This window comes from Dipteris shenzhenensis, chromosome 2 (genome assembly GCF_047967505.1).
Source record: "Dipteris shenzhenensis isolate YYH24624 ecotype China chromosome 2, Dip_SZ_1.0, whole genome shotgun sequence".
NCBI lineage: Eukaryota > Viridiplantae > Streptophyta > Polypodiopsida > Gleicheniales > Dipteridaceae > Dipteris > Dipteris shenzhenensis.
This window is the reverse complement of record NC_141597.1, coordinates 65,411,625-65,432,534: the sequence shown is the minus strand read 5'-3', so window position 1 is coordinate 65,432,534 and position 20,910 is coordinate 65,411,625.

Here is a 20,910-nt window from a genome sequence, read left to right as displayed (position 1 = left end):
GCCATTGTCTACCCATCTTGTTTCAAAATTGCTCCACATGATTATCGAGGTCAGATCCTTTCCTGCCTATGAATTTTGCAACCTTGATCAACGGATTCTGCATCCTAGGTGGTTGTGGGGGTGGAATAGGTTTTGGGGGTGGAGCGGGTTGTCTTCTTTGCGGTTGAAGAGGTAATGGGTTGAAAGTTGCCTTTTGGTTGCAAGATGGAGTCCTACAGCCAAGTGAGTACCACAAGTAGCCCGTATGAAGACTTCAGCTAGGGTTAGTGTATCAAGGAGTTGGAAGTTGGCTTTAGCTTCCTGGAACACTGAGCTTCAAATAGAATCCGCGAAAGAGCCAACTTCACTAGGAACGTAATTAGGATCCTCTGTATTGTTGTCTGAATGTTCATTGATTGTTTTGTCTCTAGTTGATCTTCAGCTTGTACTTGGGCTCTTTCTCGGGTGAAATAAGGTTTTCTATCCTCCTCATTTGACATCCATCTTGAGACTTTCCATGAGAAACTAGTGCTATCATGTCAAGTTTGCTGTAGCAAATTGATGTTGAAGAAGACAGTAGAGTCGTGGTCGGTTGTGATCTTGGAGAGGATGGTATTGCATACAATCCTAGTCGGATGCTTTGCCACCATGGAAAGTTGTCAATCCAAATTGGTATGATGCTAGTTGTTATATCTTTTGATGACCTTCTGCCCTTATCTTGATGTAGATGTGCGAGTATTTTATTTTTTCACCTCCGCTTCTAAGCACGGTCAGTGGCACTATTGTGTGTTGGAAGTTCTTCGTGCATTGTTTCTGCCCATGATTTCCACAGTGAAGTTGCTTCTCGGACTGGAGTTGGAATGCATTCTGAGCTGTTGGTCGTTTGGTTTGTCACAACCAAAGCAATTAGAGGAGGCAGGATCGCCAAATGTATTAAGGGTTAAAAACTTGCCCTAAACATAAAGATGCATAAGCATAGCAAAGACTACTGGAAAATGCAAAAATAGGAAGCTAGTTGGATGAACTGTATATTAACTCAAAATGTATCATTTGAGGTAAAAGTTGATACAACAGAGAAAGATAGGATCAAAAGCTTTCCTCTTACAACAACACACAATCCAATTTGCTCTTCTCTCCATAACATTCAATTAGCGAAGAGAAAAGACTCCTACACTAGAGTTTGACCATCATATGCATATCATACTCTCTACTACAAAATTCAAGGGGAAGACATTACTATTGCACTTTTATACGTAGATGTTCTGATTGTGATAGGAACCAAGGATAGCTTCATCAGAAAATTGAAACAAGACTTATCTGCAAAGTTCGACATGAAAGATCTTGGACTTATGCACTATTGTCTTGGAATTGAGTTCTGGAGAGATTCAGATAGCACATTCATGAGTCAACTCAAGTATGTTGACAGTCTCCTCAAGAAGTTTCATATGGCAGATTGCAAGATTGCAGCCACTCCCATGGAACAAAGTTTGAAACTTACCAAAGATTCAGAAAATCCTATAGTCAATGACAGATACCATAGGTAGCTCATCGGATCTCTTATATATCTGACAATCACACGGCCAAATATTTGTTATGTAGTAAGCTCACTAGCACAGTTTATGGCAAATACAAAACAGTCTCACTGGAATGCAACCAAAAGAGTCTTGAGATACATCAGAGGTACAAGATAGTTTGGGATAGAATACAGAGGAAGTCATCCACGGTTGCATGGATACTGTGACAGTGACTATGCCGGAGATCATGAGACCAGGAGATCGACACAGGGATATGCATTTTTCCTTGGTCAAGGTGCTATATCATGGTTGTCAAACAAACAGCCAACTATTTCTTTTCTTCGACTGAAGCAAAATATAGAGCACTCATTACAGGTGCATGTGAGGCTATGGCTCAGAAGACTATTGTCAGAAATAGATTACTTTGATGAGTCAAAGCAAACAACAATATACTGTGATAATCAATCGGCTTAAGCATTGGCCAAAAATCCAGTATATCACTCCAGGACAAAGCACATTGATGTCAGAGAGCACTTCATCAGAGAAAGAGTGTTACTTGGTGACATCACACTGCAGCATTGTGATAGCAAAGAAAATGTTGCAGACATCTTTACCAAACCACTCGGTAAAGAGCAATTCGAGAAACACCAACTAGTTCTTGGTTTGACGTAGAGAAAGGACATTCCCATTAAAGGGGTATGATGGAATGTAATGCTCAATCCTTCTTCGATTCCCTAGAATCATCATCTTGAGGGAAGGCCTACTTCATGATGTTGATCTTGAGGGAAGGTGTTGAGAGTTCACGCTCAACATTGTGTGATCATGTGTGTATAGCACCATGACGGATCATATGTGCATAGCACTAACCTTATAGAGTGCTATAAAGAAAAGGGTTAGATCCCCTATTCCTAACCCTAAATGGGTTTGTATATATTCTATTTTTTCAACTAAATCTAGTGTACAGTTAGTCATTTGTGGTGTGCTCTCTAGCTGTGCCCTCTCTCCTCATCTCCACTCTTCTCCTCTCCCCTCTTCATATTTTGTCAGTACAAACAAGCCATAACCTGCTCCTGATTGATGTTAAACTTTCCCATGGTTGAGAGACGAAGATCAGTTTTAAAATTGATCTTGGCTTGAACCTTCACATGACATGATGGAGACCATGATCGGTTTTAAAAACAAACTCAAACTCTCTTCCTCCATTCAGCATCTGACATGAAGATCAGTTTCAAAACCAATCTTGATCAATGATCCTCCAACTCGCCTAAGAGCCCAAGATCGGTTTTAGAAAAAAATTAATCTTTTCCATGAAGAGATACCAGGATCGTTTTAAAACCAATCTTGGCTTCATCCTTCATATGACATGGTGGAGTTTAAGATTAGTTTTAAAACCAATCTGGACATGAGAGATCAAGATCCAGATTGGTTTTAAAATTTCAACCTCCATTGCGCATGAGTGACCACGATCTATTTTAGATATGATCTTCTACTTTAATCCTTAAAACACATTCTGTACTAGATCAATTTCAGAACCGTTCTTGACATATCATCATCCATAGGACAAGAGAGACCAAGATGGTCTTGGAAATTATCTTAAACTTTCATCCTCGGAGGGCATGAGAGATGAAGATTGGATTTAAAACCAATCTTGAACTCTTGTCATCCATCGTGCATAAGAGATCAAGATTGGTTTTAAAACCGATCTTAAACTCTCATCCTAAATCGGGAATGGGGGAGACACTACAAGACATAGGCCCTTTTTCGACGAAAATACCGACGCTTTTTACATTAAATTTTTTTTAAAAACAGGCGCAAACGTTGTTATTAAAGTCATTAAAAGCGACGAAAAAGAACCGTTGCTATAAAGCATCGCTATATAATGACGTTGTTAAACATCGCTATATAGCAACACTGATAATTGTCACTCTACAGTGACACTGGTAAACGTTGCTATATAGCGACGATTAATAGAACTTTAAAAAAACCATTAGTGGGGCTAAACAAGACCATAGCAAGCCCTGTTTTGCCCCACTAATGCTTTTTTTTTGTAATTACAAAAAAACAATTTATAACAAAATTTTCCTTGCAAAAAGGGTGATACAAAATCGCTCAAATGAAATGATCGAGCAACAAAAGCATATACATGTCGAACATATACAACATTGTTTGTTACAAAATTACCCTTTCGAAAGGGTGATACGAAATTGCTCAAACGAGCAGATATACAAAAATAACATACATGGTGAAGAAAATGCAAACTTCTACTACTACTACTACTACTCATTCGAATCGTCCTTGTCCTCGTCCTCATCTTGTTGGCCTTATCCTTGGTCCTCGTGAGCTGCGCCTTCTCCCTGATCCTCGTCACGTGCATCTGATCCCTGCCCCTAGTGATCGCTTGCCTCCCGTGATGGGATGCTTGAGCTTTGACCCTAAGAGTGAACCATATAAATTGAAAATTAGATTCAAACTTAAAGAATAAAACAATTTAAAAAGTGAGATTACAAGTAGGAGTAGACTTATACCGTGCAAGCAGCCACCTCAACCCAATCGACCGTTTCTCCCATGCCTCTTGCTCAATAAACATGGCTTTGTTCCTATGCGAAATGCGCGTCGTGTCTTTGCATCTGTAGGAAGACGACCCATTGCAGCTTGCTATGGATCCAATTTACGAGAGTTAGAGTTAGCTAAGGTGCATGTAATATGTAGTAAAACAAATAGAACAATACATTAAATGAGAAGAAGTAGACTTACCACGGTTGCCTCGAACACAACCGTCCACCTGCACCAAAGTGCGAAGTACCTACGATGTCCAACTATCTCTTCGCAGCCCTCCTCTGACCCTCGAACATTTCGAGATGGTCCCTATTTTGCTTCTTGAAGAACTTCCAATCAGCTTTGTCTGCCCAGCTAGGTTTAGCCAACCCCTTTGTGATGGAAGTACCCAAGGTTGATCTACAATTCTTGAAGATAAAACCCATGTGCTCTCGCATAGAATTCTCATTAAACTCCCAATTTGGCAAGTTAGGGTATTTTTGTTTTAATTCGTCGATGACCACCTGCTTCTTTTGGTCATCTTGATACCGCCAATCGGTAGCAATGCTGCTCTTAAAGTGATGGCTCATCAACCGCCTCATGGTGGCCATCAGTGCTTTGCCCTTTCTATCTTCTATTATCTCTCCGGCAGCCATGATTTGATAGGAGAGATCCCCTGATGAGTAAGGAGGACTGATGGTAGCAGAGTCAGAAGGAGTGGAAGCTGTGCGAGCACTTTCGAAGCGAGGAGTAGCAGTGGGAGTAGGAGAGGGCAAGGGACCTGACTGATACTATGTCTCCAGACCAAGTGGAGACCTGTAGGGATGTGAGTGTGCTGACTCGTCTACATCTCCCGAGTCAGCACAACATAAGCTGCCCGTCCTACTCTTCCTTCCATTACAAGAGGCACATGCAGGTGATGACCCCTCGGTCCGAAGGGGCACGAGGGGATGGCTAGGTAGTATGTCCAGCCGTCAGTGTAGAGGAGGGAATTGCTGAGGTTCTTTGAGATAGCAGAGAGAAGAATCTCGCTGCCTCCTCATCGCTCATCTGCACTACAAACTCGTCGGGACTCCCGACAAAGCCATGCGCGACTAGCTGAGGAGTTCCTCGAGGGGTGCCTGTCCTATCTTCCTTCCATTACGAGAGGCACATGCAGGTGATGACCCCTCGGTCAAAGGGGCACGAGGGGATGGCTAGGTAGTATGTCCAGCCGTTAGTGTAGAGGAGGGAATTGCTGAGGTTCTTTGAGATAGTAGAGAGAAGAATCTCGCTGCCTCCTCATCGCTCATCTGCACTACAAACTCGTCGGGACTCCCGACAAAGCCATGCGCGACTAGCCGAGGAGTTCCTCGAGGGGTAGTCGTAGTGCTACGTCCGAGAGGAGTCGGACCAGGGGTAGTCGCAATGCTAGGTCCGAGAGGAGTCGGACCAGGGGTAGTCGCAATGCTAGGTCCAAGAGGAGTCGGACCAGGGGTAGTCCCCTCAGGTGTCGCCTGAGAGGAATCAAAGTCCTCTGGAGCATATAGATCGTGATGTCTCCTCCTACAAGGCTGTACGTACTCGTCAGACATGCGACATGATCCCATGTCTAACATAGACACAAACACGAAAACAAAAAACAAAAAACAAACATAAGCATAGGCATAGGCAAAGGAAAAGAGGAAGAAGAGGGAAAGGAAAATAGATTGGAAGAGGGGAAAGAGAGAAGAAGAGGGAAAGGAAAGAAGGAAAGAAGAGAGAAGAAGAGGGAAAGAAGAGGGAAAGAAGAGGAGAGAAGAGGGAAAAGAGAAAGTGGAAGAGAAGAGGTAGAAGAGGGAAAGAAGAGGAAGAAGAAAAGAGGAAGAAGAGGAAAAGAGGAGGGAAAAGAGGAGAAGAGGAGGGAATTAAAAGAGGAGAAGAGGAGGAAAAGAGGAGGGAAAAGAGGAGAAGAGAGAAGAAGAGGGAAAGGAAAGAGAGATTGGAAAAGGGGAAAGAGGGAAAGAAAGAGAGAAGAAGAGGGAAAGAAAGAAGAGGAGGGGGAAAGATATTGAAAGAGGGAAGGAGAAGGAGAAGGAGAAGGAAAGGAGGGAAAGAAGAGGGGAAAGAGAGAAGAAGATGGGGAAGAGGGGGGAAAAGGGGAAAGAGGGAAAAAGAGACATATGCTCATGCTTATGCATGAGCATATGTCTACTTCTCTTATGCTCATGCATAAGCATAAGCATGAGCATATGTCTCCTTCTCTTATGCTCATGCTTATGCATGAGCATATGTCTACTTCTCTTATGCTCATGCATAAGCATAAGCATGAGCATATGTCTTCTTCTCTTATGCTCATGCTTATGCTTATGCATAAGAGGAGTCTTATGCATAAGCATAAGCATAAGAGATGGAGACCTATGCTCATGCTTATGCTTATGCATGAGCATAAGAACATAAGCATGAAAGAGGAAAAAGAGGGGGGAAAAGAGGAGAAGAGAGAAGAAGAGGGAAAGGAAAGAGAGATTGGCAAAAGGGAAAAAGAGGGAAAGAAAGAGAGAAGAAGAGGGAAAGTAAAGAGAAGGACACATATGCTCATGCTTATGCATGAGCATATGTCTACTTCTCTTATGCTCATGCATAAGCATAAGCATGAGCATATGTCTTCTTCTCTTATGCTCATGCTTATGCTTATGCATAAGAGGAGACATATGCTCATGCTTATGCTTATGCATGAGCATAAGAGAAGGGGGAAAGAGAGAAGAAGAGGGAAAGGAAAGAGAGATTGGAAAAGGGGAAAGAGGGAAAGAAAGTGAGAAGAAGAGGAAAAGTAAAAAGGGAAAAAGAGACATCTACTTCTCTTATGCTCATGCTTAAGCATGAGCATGAGCATATGTCTCCTTCTCTTATGCTCATGCTTATGCTTATGCATAAGACTCCTCTTATGCATAAGCATAAGCATGAGCAGAAGAGAAGGAGGCATATGCTCATGCTTATGCTTATGCATGAGCATAAGAGAAGGGGGAAAGAGAGAAGAAGAGGGAAAGTAAAGAGGGAAAAAGAGACATATGCTCATGCTTATGCATAAGCATAAGTCTACTTCTCTCATGCTCATGCATAAGCATAAGCATGAGCATATGTCTCCTTCTCTTAAGCATAAGCATAAGAGAAGGAGACATATGCTCATGCTTATGCTTATGCATGAGCATAAGAACATGAGCATGAAAGAGAGAAAAAGAGGGGGGAAAAGAAAAGAAGAGAGAAGAAGAGGCAAAGGAAAGAGAGATTGGAAAGGGGAAAGAGGGAAAGAAAGAGAGAAGAAGAGGAAAAGTAAAGAGGGAAAAAGAGACATATGCTCATGCTTATGCATGAGCATATGTCTACTTCTCTTGTGCATGAGTCTTATGCATAAGCATAAGCATAAGAGAAGGAGACATATGCTCATGCTTATGCTTATGCATGAGCATAAGAGCAGGGGGAAAGAGAGAAGAAGAGGGAAAGAAAGAGGGAAAGAGAGAAGAAGAGGGAAAGGAAAGAGGGAAAAAGAGGGGGAAAGAGATTGAAAGATTGAAGGAGAGAAGAAGGAAAGGAGGGAAAGAAGAGGAGAGAAGAGGGAAAGAAGAGGAAAGAGAGGGGAAGAGAGGGTTCCTATGCTACAGGCCAATGCAAATAACAAAAATAACAAATGGAAAAAAGAGGAAGCACTTACCTGGAATAGTACGTCTTGCTCGGTGTTGTGGACTGGCCCTACAAAAAAGAGGAAACATACCATTTTTCAAATAAGATGTTAGAGGAAGGTGGAGATTACAAAAGCAACTTCTTGAAAGGAGGAGATTGAGGAGACGAGGAGAAAGAGAAGGAAGAGAAATACAAAAAAGACTAGAAGAGGTGAGTCTTCTTTCTTTCTTGAAATCTCGTTTTTTGTTTCAATCCTTTGAAATCAAGCATGAAAACTAGTTTACAGGTTTAGCAATACAAGGAGAAGCACTCACAAAACGAAATCTAACAAAAAAGCTACCTACATTGTTAAAAGTGACTCACCTCTTGAAAAACTTCCTTTCAAGAAACCAAAGAGAGAGAAGGGTGAAGAGGGAGCACAAGAGCTAGGAGAGGGGTGAGGAGTGGAGAATAGAGTAGAAGGTCGTCGGAAATAGGTGGGAGGTCATCGAAAATAGGTGGTGGGAGAGATTGCCTTGCTTACTTGAAAGATTAGAGAGTGCTGAAGAAAGTGCCTCGCGTCGCGTCGGGTTTCGCTTTTAATCCACAACGTCGCTATATAGCGACGCTTTGTTGTCACTATATAGCAATGTTTTTAATTAAAAGCGTCGCTATATAGTGATGCAACAGATCAAAACGTCGCTATATAGTGATGCTTTAAGACATTTTATGTTCTTAGTTAAAAAAGCACATAGATGCTATTTTATAACTGTTAATATATTTTCTTGCAACTTATGTTGTGATTTTATAAGTGTAGATGGAAGGGATGACGTCCGATGATGCGCCAATGCCCGGGAGCACAAAGTGGCTTACGGAGAGGTTATACTATCATTGCATTCATTGCAAGCGAGAAGTACGACATCAACATCGTATTATCATGCGCCACTTGCAGATGTATGGGGAGGAGCCCGAACTAGTACCCACCATTGGTGTTGCACATGTTGATGGATTATCGGTAAGTCAAAGCTGTTTAAGTTCGCAGTTAATATTGGATACCAGGAAATACAAGATCTTATATTTACACAAAATCTTAAAACAAGATGAGGAGGCTGACAAGGGTATGCATATACCTTCACACTTTGAGCAAGACTGTAGTCTCCTGGATGATGACGAGGGTATGGTCGACATGATGGATTCTATTTTTTGGGGGACTATATCCCATGTACACGTGATGTCAGAGTCTGAGATCAAAATGCGAGAGTTGCAATCAACACAATTGTACGAGGGTGCTAGGATGTCTAAACTACGTGCTTGTCTCTCAATCTTGAATCTGCAAGTAAAGTATGGGTGGTCAAATACAAGTGTCTCGACCTTAATGAGGTAAGCTCTTGCATTAATTTGACTCATTATTTGGATATTGTTTGTTTTGAGAATCATCATGTATGGATTAGTGTATACCGAATCATCATTGTTCGAAGCCTATGTATGTTTGAATTGTGATAGGTTCCTCCAAAAGATGTTGCCTACACCAAATACCATGCCCGCATCAAGAGATGAAGCGAAAAAGATGCTAACAACGGTGAGTATGGATTATGATACCATCCATGCTTGCCATAATAATTGTATTCTCTTTCCTCGTGAGCATGGAGATTTGGCTAGTTGTCCAAAGTGTGGGGAACAACGATATAGAGATGACTTGCAGGGTGAGCAGATACTGGTAAAGGTCTTGAGACACTTTCCCATCATTGCAAGAATACAGCACATGTCCCGATGCAAATCCATAGCGGAGTTGATGACATGGCATGCATCTCATCGGTCCACTGATGACACATTGAGGATTCCCACAAATTGTGTAGCTTGGAAGCACATAGACAATCAGTGGCTGAACTTTGCGAGGCAGCCAAGCAACTTACATCTTGGGCTCGCCATGTATGGCGTGAATCCTTTCGGGTTATGCTCGACATCTTGGTCGACATGGCCCATAATCGTGGTGAATTACAATATCCCACCATGGCTAACAATAAAAAAGGGACACCTCATGCTTGCACTACTTGTGCCAGGAAAGTATAAGGCAAAAAATATTGATGTGTACATGGCACCTTTGATAGAGGAGTTACAAATATTATGGAGAGGAGTGCGGGTCTTTGATATTTCCAGAGCTCCTAGACATACCAATGATATTTTGGTCAGGGGTATCTTGATGTGGACCATGCATGACTATCCATAATGGAGAGTGCGCATGTACGTGGTTGTGTCTCTACATGTATAATATAGGATTATGCTTTTATGACTCTCTTTCACACGCATGTCTTATACTAACATTCATGCACGTGTGCAGGACTTGTTACAAGTGGGTACCATGCTTGTCCTGTTTGTGGATCGGGTTTGAAATCGCTTGCACGCTACTCCAAACATATGAGGAAAAATGTTTATGAAGGTCATGCTCGATGCCTTCCACCCGACCATCTCACACGTGAAGGTCAGCTTGATCCACCACTATCATATTTGAAGGTAAGTGACTAGATTCAAGCTTGGAGGTCGAATGGAGAGGAACCTCCTCCTGGTATGAAGAGGCTATTGATCTTTCACGAGCTTCCTTATTGGGGTCAGTTACAAATCAATCATCTCTTGGATCCCATGCATATCTTCAAGAATGTGGGGGCTACTATTTGGGCACACTTGGCTGGTTCCAAAGACTCGAGAGGAGTGCGAGAAGACTTGCATGCTATGAATAGGATGTCTCGTTTGTGGCCCCAAGTGCATGCTTCAGGAAAAATTGTCCTCCCGAAAGCAACGTGGATCCTCTCTACGAGAGAGGAGGCAGCGGTCAAGGCGGACATTGCCTCTTTTCAAACACCAACAGGGTACATGTGTTGCTTGAAAGGAGCATTTTCAAAGGACAATAAGCTTAGTGGGCTCAAGTCCCATGATTGGCACAAGGTCTTATAGGTATTCTAAGTAGAATTAGTGTACCGATAATCGTGATGCGTTAGCGTAATTATGATTATGTTATATTGTTGACATGACTTCTTTGCTGCTTTGATAGTTCATCCTCCCAATTACAATAAAAGGGTGCTTACAAGAAGATGTTAGAAATGCTATATTCAAGATCTGTGGTATTGTGAGGTATGCTTACTATCAAATCGCATTGATTGCATTTTCTTCAATTTAAGCTGATTAATCTATAGACTGATTATGAAAATATCTTACATGGACATGTAAAATAGGTGGATATCTCAAAAAGAGATCTCCATATCGAGCGTCGAGAAGGCTAGGGTGGAATCCATCGAAGCCATATGCTTGCTTGAGAAGCACTTTCCCTCGAGCATTATGACAACTCAAGTCCACTTGCTTGTGCACATAGTTGATGAGGTGGCTATTACAGGTACCGTTCATAGTCGATATATGTTTTTTCTCGAGCGGTTTATGAAAACTTTGAAGGGATTTGTAAGACAAAGAGCAAGACCAAAAGCAAACATGGCAGAGGGATGGCTTGTGCAAGAGTCATTAGTATATATCACTGAGTTTCTTGCATCCACGGATCCCGATATGCCGCAAGCTTGGCATAACAAGGATAATGATCGCATCATTGGCAAGGTTCCCTAAGGAAAAGGGATTGAAAGAAAGATGAGCAAAGAGCAAATGGAGAAATTCAATAAGTTTTGTATCCTCAATAGCCCTGAGATGCAAAAGTAGATTGAGAGATATGAAGTGGCCAAAGCAAAAAGAATAAATGCAAGGACGAGATTCAGAGTAATGTATAGGCAATCGCAACCATATCCATGGGATCTGGCTCTTCTCCCCACTCACATGTCACTTGATTGGCTACAACTAGCTCTACGTAAAGCCGAACGTGATGGAGAGATAATAAACGAGTGCGAGTGAGAGTTATCATCTGGATGTATGGTGCATGTAAGTTTCTTACCTCTTGACATAATTAAGTAATTATTTGTGGCAATATATGCTATAAAATAGATGCATCTTCATTGTTTTAATGATGCTCTTTTATAGTACAAAAAGTATAGTGCATTATGGTCATATGGACGACATTTTCACATGGAACGCATCGATTTAAAGAGAGTCACGTATGATTGTGGAGTCATGGCTAACTTCACACAAGATAGCCGAGCAAGTGCTTCAGATACCAATCTTCTCTCCTCACAGTTGGATTATTGTGGAACCATACGCGAAATCTATGAAGTTTATTTCAGGCAATTTAGTATTTTCATTCTTGATGTAAAATGGTTTAGAACTATTTACAACGGTCCCCATGCGACAGTGAGAAAAGATAGTAGCGGTTTCTTTGCAATAGACTCCACCAAACATTGGACCGATGAAAATGATACTTTTGTTCTTCCCGAGCACTGTGAGCAGGTGCATACTAATAATTCAATTAATCGAAGCTTTTGTTTTTAAAGATCCATTGATACATGTACTTCAGCATAATTTCATATATATAATTGACGACATTTGGCACCCATCTTCAATATAGGTGGTTTTTCATCCAGATCATTCTGATCCAAGTTGCACCACGAAGTAAGCAAATTTTTGAAGATAGAGATGTGGATATGGAGATGCCACTACCAATGCTAGATCCAATTGATCCTGATGAATCTAGCGAAGAAGATGAAGATCACAATATGAGCCAAGAGGAAGATGAGCATAATGACATCGCACATGAGGAAGATGGAGATCACGATATTGAGGAAGAAGACAACTACCATTAAGAATCACCACACTTTATTGAAGAAGATGATCAAGTACTTTTAGGTGAACGTACGATGCTAGAGTACGATGACGATATAGGAGATCAACTCGGTATAGAGTTGTAGATAGACTTGTTTGGTGCCTTAGACTTGGCTCAAGATGAAACAGTTGATGTAAATGCTCTTAATTGATTTTTTTCATCTCAAACTTGGACATGAATATATGAGCTTCAAAGGCTTGATGTACATGCTCTCATATTTTTATTCTCTATGAGATCAAACATGTACGAAAATTTTAAAAATTTTGTCATTGGAAAAAACAAACTTTTGAGGCCTATATGAGTTAAAAACCTCTCTGGAAAATGTTGCTATAAAATAGTATATCAGTGTCGCTATATACCGACACTTGAAAGTCACTATATAGCAACTTTTGTAATAGTCACTATATAGTGACATTTGCCTAACGTCGCTATATAGGAACACTTTACGGGATGCATTTTTCATACCGACGATTAGCGCGCCGCACGCGCTAAACATCTGTACGTAAACATCACAATAGGATCCGTGTGTAGTAGTGAGACAAAGATCAATTTTGAAACCACCATTAAACTTTCATCCTTCATGAGGCATGAGAGATTAAGATCGGTTTTAAAACTGATCTTGAACTTTTATCATCCACCATGCATGACAATTCAAATCAGTTTTAAAACTGATCTTGAACTTTCATCCTCCATCAGGCACGAGAGACAAAGATCGGATTTCAAACCACTCTTGTACTTTTGGCTCCCAATTAGCATGTCAATAGGAGAGTGAGAGAGAGAGAGAGAGAGAGAGAGAGGAATTATATAAGATGATGATGTTGGACACATGAACATTTTATAGGCACACACTGAGAGAGAGAGAGAGAGAGAGAGAGAGAGAGAGAGAGAGAGATGAATTAGACAAGATGATGATGTTGGACACATGAACATTCTGTAGGCAATATGGTCAACATTGGTGATATGGTGGAACTTAGTATTAGTGGCACTGTTGTTGCACATGGGCTTGTGTCAAGGTGTGCAAATTGGGTCTTCATGTGTATCTGTGTCAATCGATGTTTGTTTTGATGCAGACATTGAACTTCCTTTTCTAACAATGGGTACATGCAAACTTAGAGATGCAGTGGGAAGCACTATTAGGTGGGACAAGAAAGACTTAAAGATCTATGATAAAGATAGCATTGCAGAGGAGGTCGACGTGCGTGTACATAATATCAGTATGCAACTTAGCAGATCAGATGGATATGATGTACGGGAGACATGGAGAGAGCAAAAAGTCCTTCTATGGGCTAAGGATAAGACACAAACACTTAAAATAGGGGTAGTGTTTCTAGTACAACCATATGAGGTTGTAAACTTCCAAGAGTTAGGTGAAAATGATGTAGGCCCGTGATAGTGGAAGGTAATATACCACACTCAGAGAACTTGAATAGTGAAAAGGTTAAAGTTTCTATTCCAGTGCTAGAGACATGGCCGATAGATCAGATCACATTTGAGGATGGCTCATTGTTACAATCCTTAGTTTGTGAAAGCTATTTGGATGATTGGTTGGAAAATTCCAAAGCGCATGATGGGAGTGGTAGTACTTGCCTAAATGTCGAACCACTTTGCACAAAAAGAAAATATCATATGGTCAATTGCAAACCTAGAGAGGAAATTGAATGCCATTTGAAGAAGAAGTGCACGTATGAAGATGTTCAACAAGTGGTAGTTATAGCTTGTTCTAAGTTGAAGTGTTGCCAAATTGCATATCGTAATTTGGTTTTGCAAATGAAAATGGAATTTAGTCTTATGCATCATATATGATAAGATGGATCAACGGAAGATAGCCATACCAAGGCTCAAAGTTAGAGCAAAAGATATCAATAAGTCATATCAGTTACCACTATCACTGACTGGAATGCTAACACATGGACATGGACAAGAAGCATATGGATATTTTTTACTTGGTCTTTGGCCCACAGACCCAAACTTTACCGTGGGATCATTAGCATTGTGTTTTCGTAACATGGAAAGAGAAGATAAGCATGAGTATGGTGATCTTGTACACAGTTCTTTAAATACTTCAAGCCAACTCCTAAATTGTGTAACCTCGAGGACAGCCATGGATATTCATGTGTCAATGGATAATCTTGTGAAAAGCTTCAACGAGTGCACAAGCTCGAGGCCTTCCCTTTTATGATGATAGAGGCTCCATAATTTAAAGGGTTTATTGATGGTTACTTATGTGAAGGCCAAGATAAACTTATGGGACATTCAAAGCCACTACGTTTTCATTTTTTCATGCAAGATGGCATTTAGTAATGTAGGACAAAATGAATCACACGCAAGATGATTGGATGCCAAAGCATGGTGGCATAGAGTTGTGGAAAAGAGATACTCTTGGAAAACCTTTGTTGCCAGCTCGTTGCCAGTTAGGGAACCAACAGTGCTTCCAATGTGTGAGTACTTAAAAGATAGTACTCAAGTGGTGAATGGTATAACCGACTATATAAAATATTGGAACAAGCATCGGATTGACAAAGGCTCACTGGATCCTTATTCTATATACATTATGCCATTGATAGAGTGTTGGGAAAACATGATCAATGCATTGTCAGAATCTACATCAACTATGCAGTCAAGATATATGTACATGCTTTTGGCCAGAAAACACATGCAGCAAAACAGAACACTAGCACCAAAAATGAAGGTTTCATGGGTTTAAAGGCATTGGAAGACCACTACTGTGGTCCACAACATAACAAGCCAAAAGATACATTCCAACCTCTTATAGATGTAAAAAAGGGTGACTTTGTTCTTGTGAGGCCAAGCGACAATCTATATCCAATTTGGTTGGGTGAGACATTCAATCCAACACTTCCTGTAAAGAATACAACATGGTATTGATACAATATTGGGCACCATGTTCCCATAAGAAGAACACAAGCGAGGAAGAAGTTTATGCAAATTGTTGGGAGAAATTTTGGATGTGCAATGACAAAGATCCTACACGTTGGGAGCAAACATACGCAATAGTATGGAGTTGGACACCAAAACGAGGGAAGAAGCCTAAGAAGATCAAAATTCCACCTACCATGCATGATCAAAAAGAAGAAGTAAGCCTAGAAGGAGCTGATCGAGTAAACAAAAAGAGTGTAGATTGAGCTAATACTCAATGGTCTTAAGGTTTTGTTTTGTTTAAATAATGGCTTGTATTGAGTAGTTCAACTCATTGTCTTCCTATTGGTTGAGCACTTTCACGTGTTCAATTCTTGGCCATGAGCTAATACTCAATGGTCTTAAGGTTCTGTTTTCTTTAAATAATGGCTTGTATTGAGTAGTTCAGCTCATTGTCTTCCTATTGGTTGAATTTGTAACAATTACCATTAACAATGCCATGATGATGATAACAAGCTTAACTTCATCTCATTGTCTTCCTTTTGGTTGAATGCATAACAATTACCATTGACAATGTCATGATGATGATAACAAGCTTAGCTTCACTCTGGTCATTGCTTTAAACAAATGGCATTTATATCTTTACACCAACTATTATATAAATGTGTTGATAATTCAACAAATTTAACTCTCTTGTATGTCATTGCAATGTTAAATTTGAGGTTTTCATTGTGCATTGGAATGTTTTTCAAGTTTTCATTGTCAAATACTAAATAACTTAAGGTGAGTTATTGTAGGTGGCTTGTGTAATCATGTTGCAATTGAACACGATTTTTGAGTTTACACAACAAATAAGTCATTCCCAAAGTTAATGAAACATCTCACTTGTTTTCTCATTAAAATGACATCAATGAGATAAAGAAAGATCATATGCATCATTCCCAAAATTAATGAAACACTCTAAATTAATCAATGTAAAATAACAAAACCAAAATTAATAGAATTTGACATTCTTAGTCTAAGATGAAGGAACATGGTGGAAAGAGGGAGAGAGAGAGGGTAGGTTAGGGAGAGAGGAAATACTCAAAAGGAGACATAATGAAATGGAAATGAAATGACTAGAGCAATGAACAAAAATGGAGTACTCACATGTAGACCAAAGAGCTTGTAGATTGATACTTGATTAATTTGACACTAGACAAGTACAACTCTTATATAAGAGCACACACACACATATGAACACCTATGCATATGGGATAACTCCCAATATGACACATGGTATCCATAGGACACACTAGACTAGAACTCACACTAGAACACACTAGAACACACATTTTTGACTCACTTTGGCTTCATATTCCAACACCCCCCCATGAAGGCAAGGTGAGAGACTACTGGAATGAAACCAAGAACAGGACATGACAATGACAATCATCAAAACTGTGCATGCCGGTCTAGAACTAGACATGGGTCCCACACAATCTCAGAGGCAAGTGAGCATGGCTCAGAGGCTAGTGAGCATAACATAGAAAGCTCATCTAGCATGGCTCATAGGCTCATCATGCATGGATGCATGATCAACTCAAAGGTCTAGGAGACCAATGCACCAATATCTTGGAACTCATATGCCAGGCTTGATAACTAGACCCTATCAATGCCAATACATGGCTCCCATAGTACATCCCCCTCTTCACTCCAGGGACTAACTAGAAACATGGAGTCACACACCATAAAAGAAATACATCATTTTATGAGGACAATCCAAGGCAGAGGACCTTTATTACCTCTTCAAACATTCCCTTTAGAGGGCAGAGAACCTTTAACTCAAACATAAAATATATATATATATATAAGATTTCATTCATTTTATGCACAGCAAGGGCAGAGAACCCATGAGCCCAAAGTAGCTACCGCACAAGAGTGTGCACATCCTGATGCACAGAGGTATGTCAGTGAAGAACTAGGCGAGGATGCCCTCGAATGATGTGTCAATGAAGGCCAAAGGAGCAGCTACCGAGGGAGATCACATCATGACTCTCAATGTGCCGATCGGAGAGTCACCAAATGTGCAGAAGAGGCAATAAGTAGCAAAGATGGCGCATCGATTGAAGCAATCACCAAAGTGTACCAAGATCAGAGAAATGATATTTGACTATTCGGGACAGTCAAATACCGCAATATCGCAATGTCGGAGATGACGAGGTGTGAAAATAGTAATCCCCATTGTCAGAAGCCTCAAGTCAATGTATCAGAGTGTTGGTACAGTCGAAATGACTTGTGGGTAAGCTCAGGAAGCTCGAACCACTAGTGCAGGTCACGGGAGTCCAAATCTGAGCAAAAAATGCCAAAAAGTAGCCTAAAATTGCTTGGAATCGCCTTCTGACAGTTGTACGGACTCTTGGCACTGCTGTTCATCCGCCTACAGAGGTCGGTACAACTGTATGGAAAAAAAATCAAAATTTTTTTTCTCGAAATTGTGCGGGGGACAGGTCGTTTATGTTTGAGCAGTGCCAAAATGTCAAAAAACGTCAAAATCGGACCTCAAAAGGTCAAAAAGCAGCCGCTGGACTATTCCAAAACAAGTTTTTAGCAACCAATTGACAAGGAATGTCCACCAATGCTGAGGGAGAACCACGAGTTGATGCGGGAGTGAGCTAAACTCACAAACAAGGACCAGGAGCAATCACTAGGACACCGGAGTACTTGATGGCAAGGAACCATGGCGAGGCTAAGAGAAGGGAGAGGAGAGGGGAGCTTCCATTTGCGGGCTTCACTCATCCTCTAGATAGAGCAAGAAGAAGGGGAAGGTAGGAAGGGAGGCTTTGATACCACATGAAGGAACATGGTGGAAAGAGGGAAAGAGAGAGGGTAGGCTAGGGAGAGAGGAAGTGATACTCAGAAGGAGACATAATGAAATGGAAATGAAATGACTAGAGCAATGAACAAAAATGAGAGTACTCACATGTGTAGACCAAAGAGCTTGTAGCTTGATACTTGATTAATTTCACACTAGACAAGTACAGCTCTTATATAAGAGCGCACACACACACATATGAACACCTATGCATATGGGATAACTCCCAATATGACAAGCGGCATCCATAGGACACACTAGACTAGAACTCACACTAGAACACACTAGAACACACATTTTTAACTCACTTTGGCTTCATATTCCAATATAAGAGACACTATAGACGCAACAACTGATTCCCAAAATTAATGAAACAATGGACACAGCAACAAACCAAAGATCCACAATGTGACTATGTATGAAATAAGAGATCCATTGTGGTTGAGCCAAGATGAAGATGGGTTAGAAAGATGAGAAGAGTATGAGGAAGGGATCCAAAAATGGGAGAGTCTAAGGTTCTCTCTCCCAATTTCATTTTCCCAAAATATCGAGGTTTTCCCAAAATTACTAATACGGTGTTCTTTCCTCTTACAACAACACACAGTCCAATCTGTTCTTCTCTCCATAACATTCAACTAGTGAAGAGAAAAGACTATTACACTACAATCTGACCATCATCATATCACCATGACTATGTTTTGTAATTGATTCTAATAGTCGAAAACGGTAATAACTGCCCATATGGCTATTTTCCCCACTACTACTCACTTATGCTGATTACAAAGCGTGCTCCACTCGATGCTGGGTTATTCGCTAACATTGTCTCTTTCTCTCTTTCTTCTAATTCTCTTTTTCCTTCCTTCCTTTCTTGTTTCTTCTACCGAGTCTGTTCTTTCGGTCTCTTTCTCTCTTGTGCTCTTCGTTTTCTCTCTTTTTCTCTCTTTCTCTCTCTCTTTTTTGGTCTCTTTCCTCTTTCTCTTTTTCCTCTTCCTCTCTTTCTTTCTTGCTCTTCCTCTCTTTCTCTCTTCCTCTTTCTTGCTTTTCCTCTCTTTCTCTCTTTCTCTTTTCCTCTCTTTCTATCTTTTCTCTGTTTCTCTAGACTTTTCCTCTCTCTTTCTCTCTTCCTCTCTTCCTCTTTCTCTACTTCTCTCTTTTGCTCTTTTTCTCTCTTCCTCTCTTTCTTTCTTCTTTCTCTTTTCCTCTCTTCCTCTCTTTCTCTCTTGCTCTCTTTGTCTCTTCCTCTTTCTCCTTTCTCTCTTTCTCTTTTCCAAGTCTCTTTTCTCCCTTCATTCCTTTATTTCTTTCTTTTTTTTCTCCTTTCTTCCTTTCTTTCTTCTTTTTGCATTCCTTCCGCATATTTTGCATTCTTCCTCGTATTTTCATACTCTTTTCTGCATTTTTGAATTCTTTTCCACATTTAGTTCGACATCATCACCTTGGGGCCAACGTCCTGCCTCAAGGAAGAGTAAGAAGCGTTGTTGTATCGGAGGTGCAGCCGCCGCAAATGTGGATGAGACGGCGTAGCTTGTCACTGGCCCCTTCTCCATCGTTGTCGTCGCAGAGCACTCCGCCACCCCTCATCCTACCACCCCATAGCTACACCCCTCGACCTAGCAAGAGTAGGAGGGGCTCCTGTTGATGTAGATGAGTCTGCACCTTCCCACCTACGATGAGACATAGCTTGGTACTGGGCCCATCTCCACCTGCTCGGACCACCCCTGGTGCCACCCCAAGTCGATCTGTCACCCGTCGCTCCACTGCCACTCCCAACTCTAGCAGTCCTTTCATACCCGAGGACCTTTCATACACTCGAACAGGATGTGGAAGATTATTGAGGATAAGAAGGGGGGAAAAGTTCACTTATATGAGGCGCCAAGTGATCTCATTTTTTCCTAGGGGTATATTCGCAGATTGGTGCACGCAGGATAATGCACCAAAGGATGCTCTCATAGCAGCACTCAAGGAGAGATTTCCAAACCCCTCGAGATACATGTTTAATAATGATTACATGAAAACTAGCATGGGCCTCATACTCCAACATCGCAGGCCAGAGATAAGAGATAGGTTGAAGGTTGGACAGTGTAGGCCTTCGTGACCACGCACGGAAGAATGGAAGCTTTGCAAGAAAGAGCTCAGGGAAACGTGAGACAAGTTTGAGGATCAAAGGACGGCCACGAGGAGACGTCTTGATACTATAGGTGCTTCGTATTGTAATCTCATTCTTAAATTGTTTCATTCTTAGGGTGGCCATGTGGAAACCCCAGGTGACATAGAGGAGAAGGAGCTTGCAGGTGGGGATGTGGGGGAGAGAGAGGAGGGCGAGGGATCAGGTAGAGGCGGAGAGGCCAAGGGATCAACCAAAGGCAAGGTCGAGTCAAGTGATTTGGATGATGTGTCTCATGGTTCAAAGGATACATAGTAGTTTTGCCATTTGTATTTAGCACACCTTCGACAATTTTGCCATTTTACATCTCATCTTCGAATTTTGAACTACCCTCTTCAGAAGCGAAATTTTGTAATAAGACATGATTTGAGATTCTACATGTTCCTACCTTGAATGGCATGTTGTAACTCTCACCTTCTAATAAAGCACATACAATAGTGGGATAAATGGGACTGAAACCAGCCCGGGCCTATACTGCCCCACAATTTTTTTAAAGCTTTTGTATTGTATCGGTATATACTGACGTTACTAATGTTGGTATGTATCGACGCTTTACAAATGTCGGTATATATCGACACTGATATCGGCGAACATTTACCAATACTAATACTGATAATTTACCGAT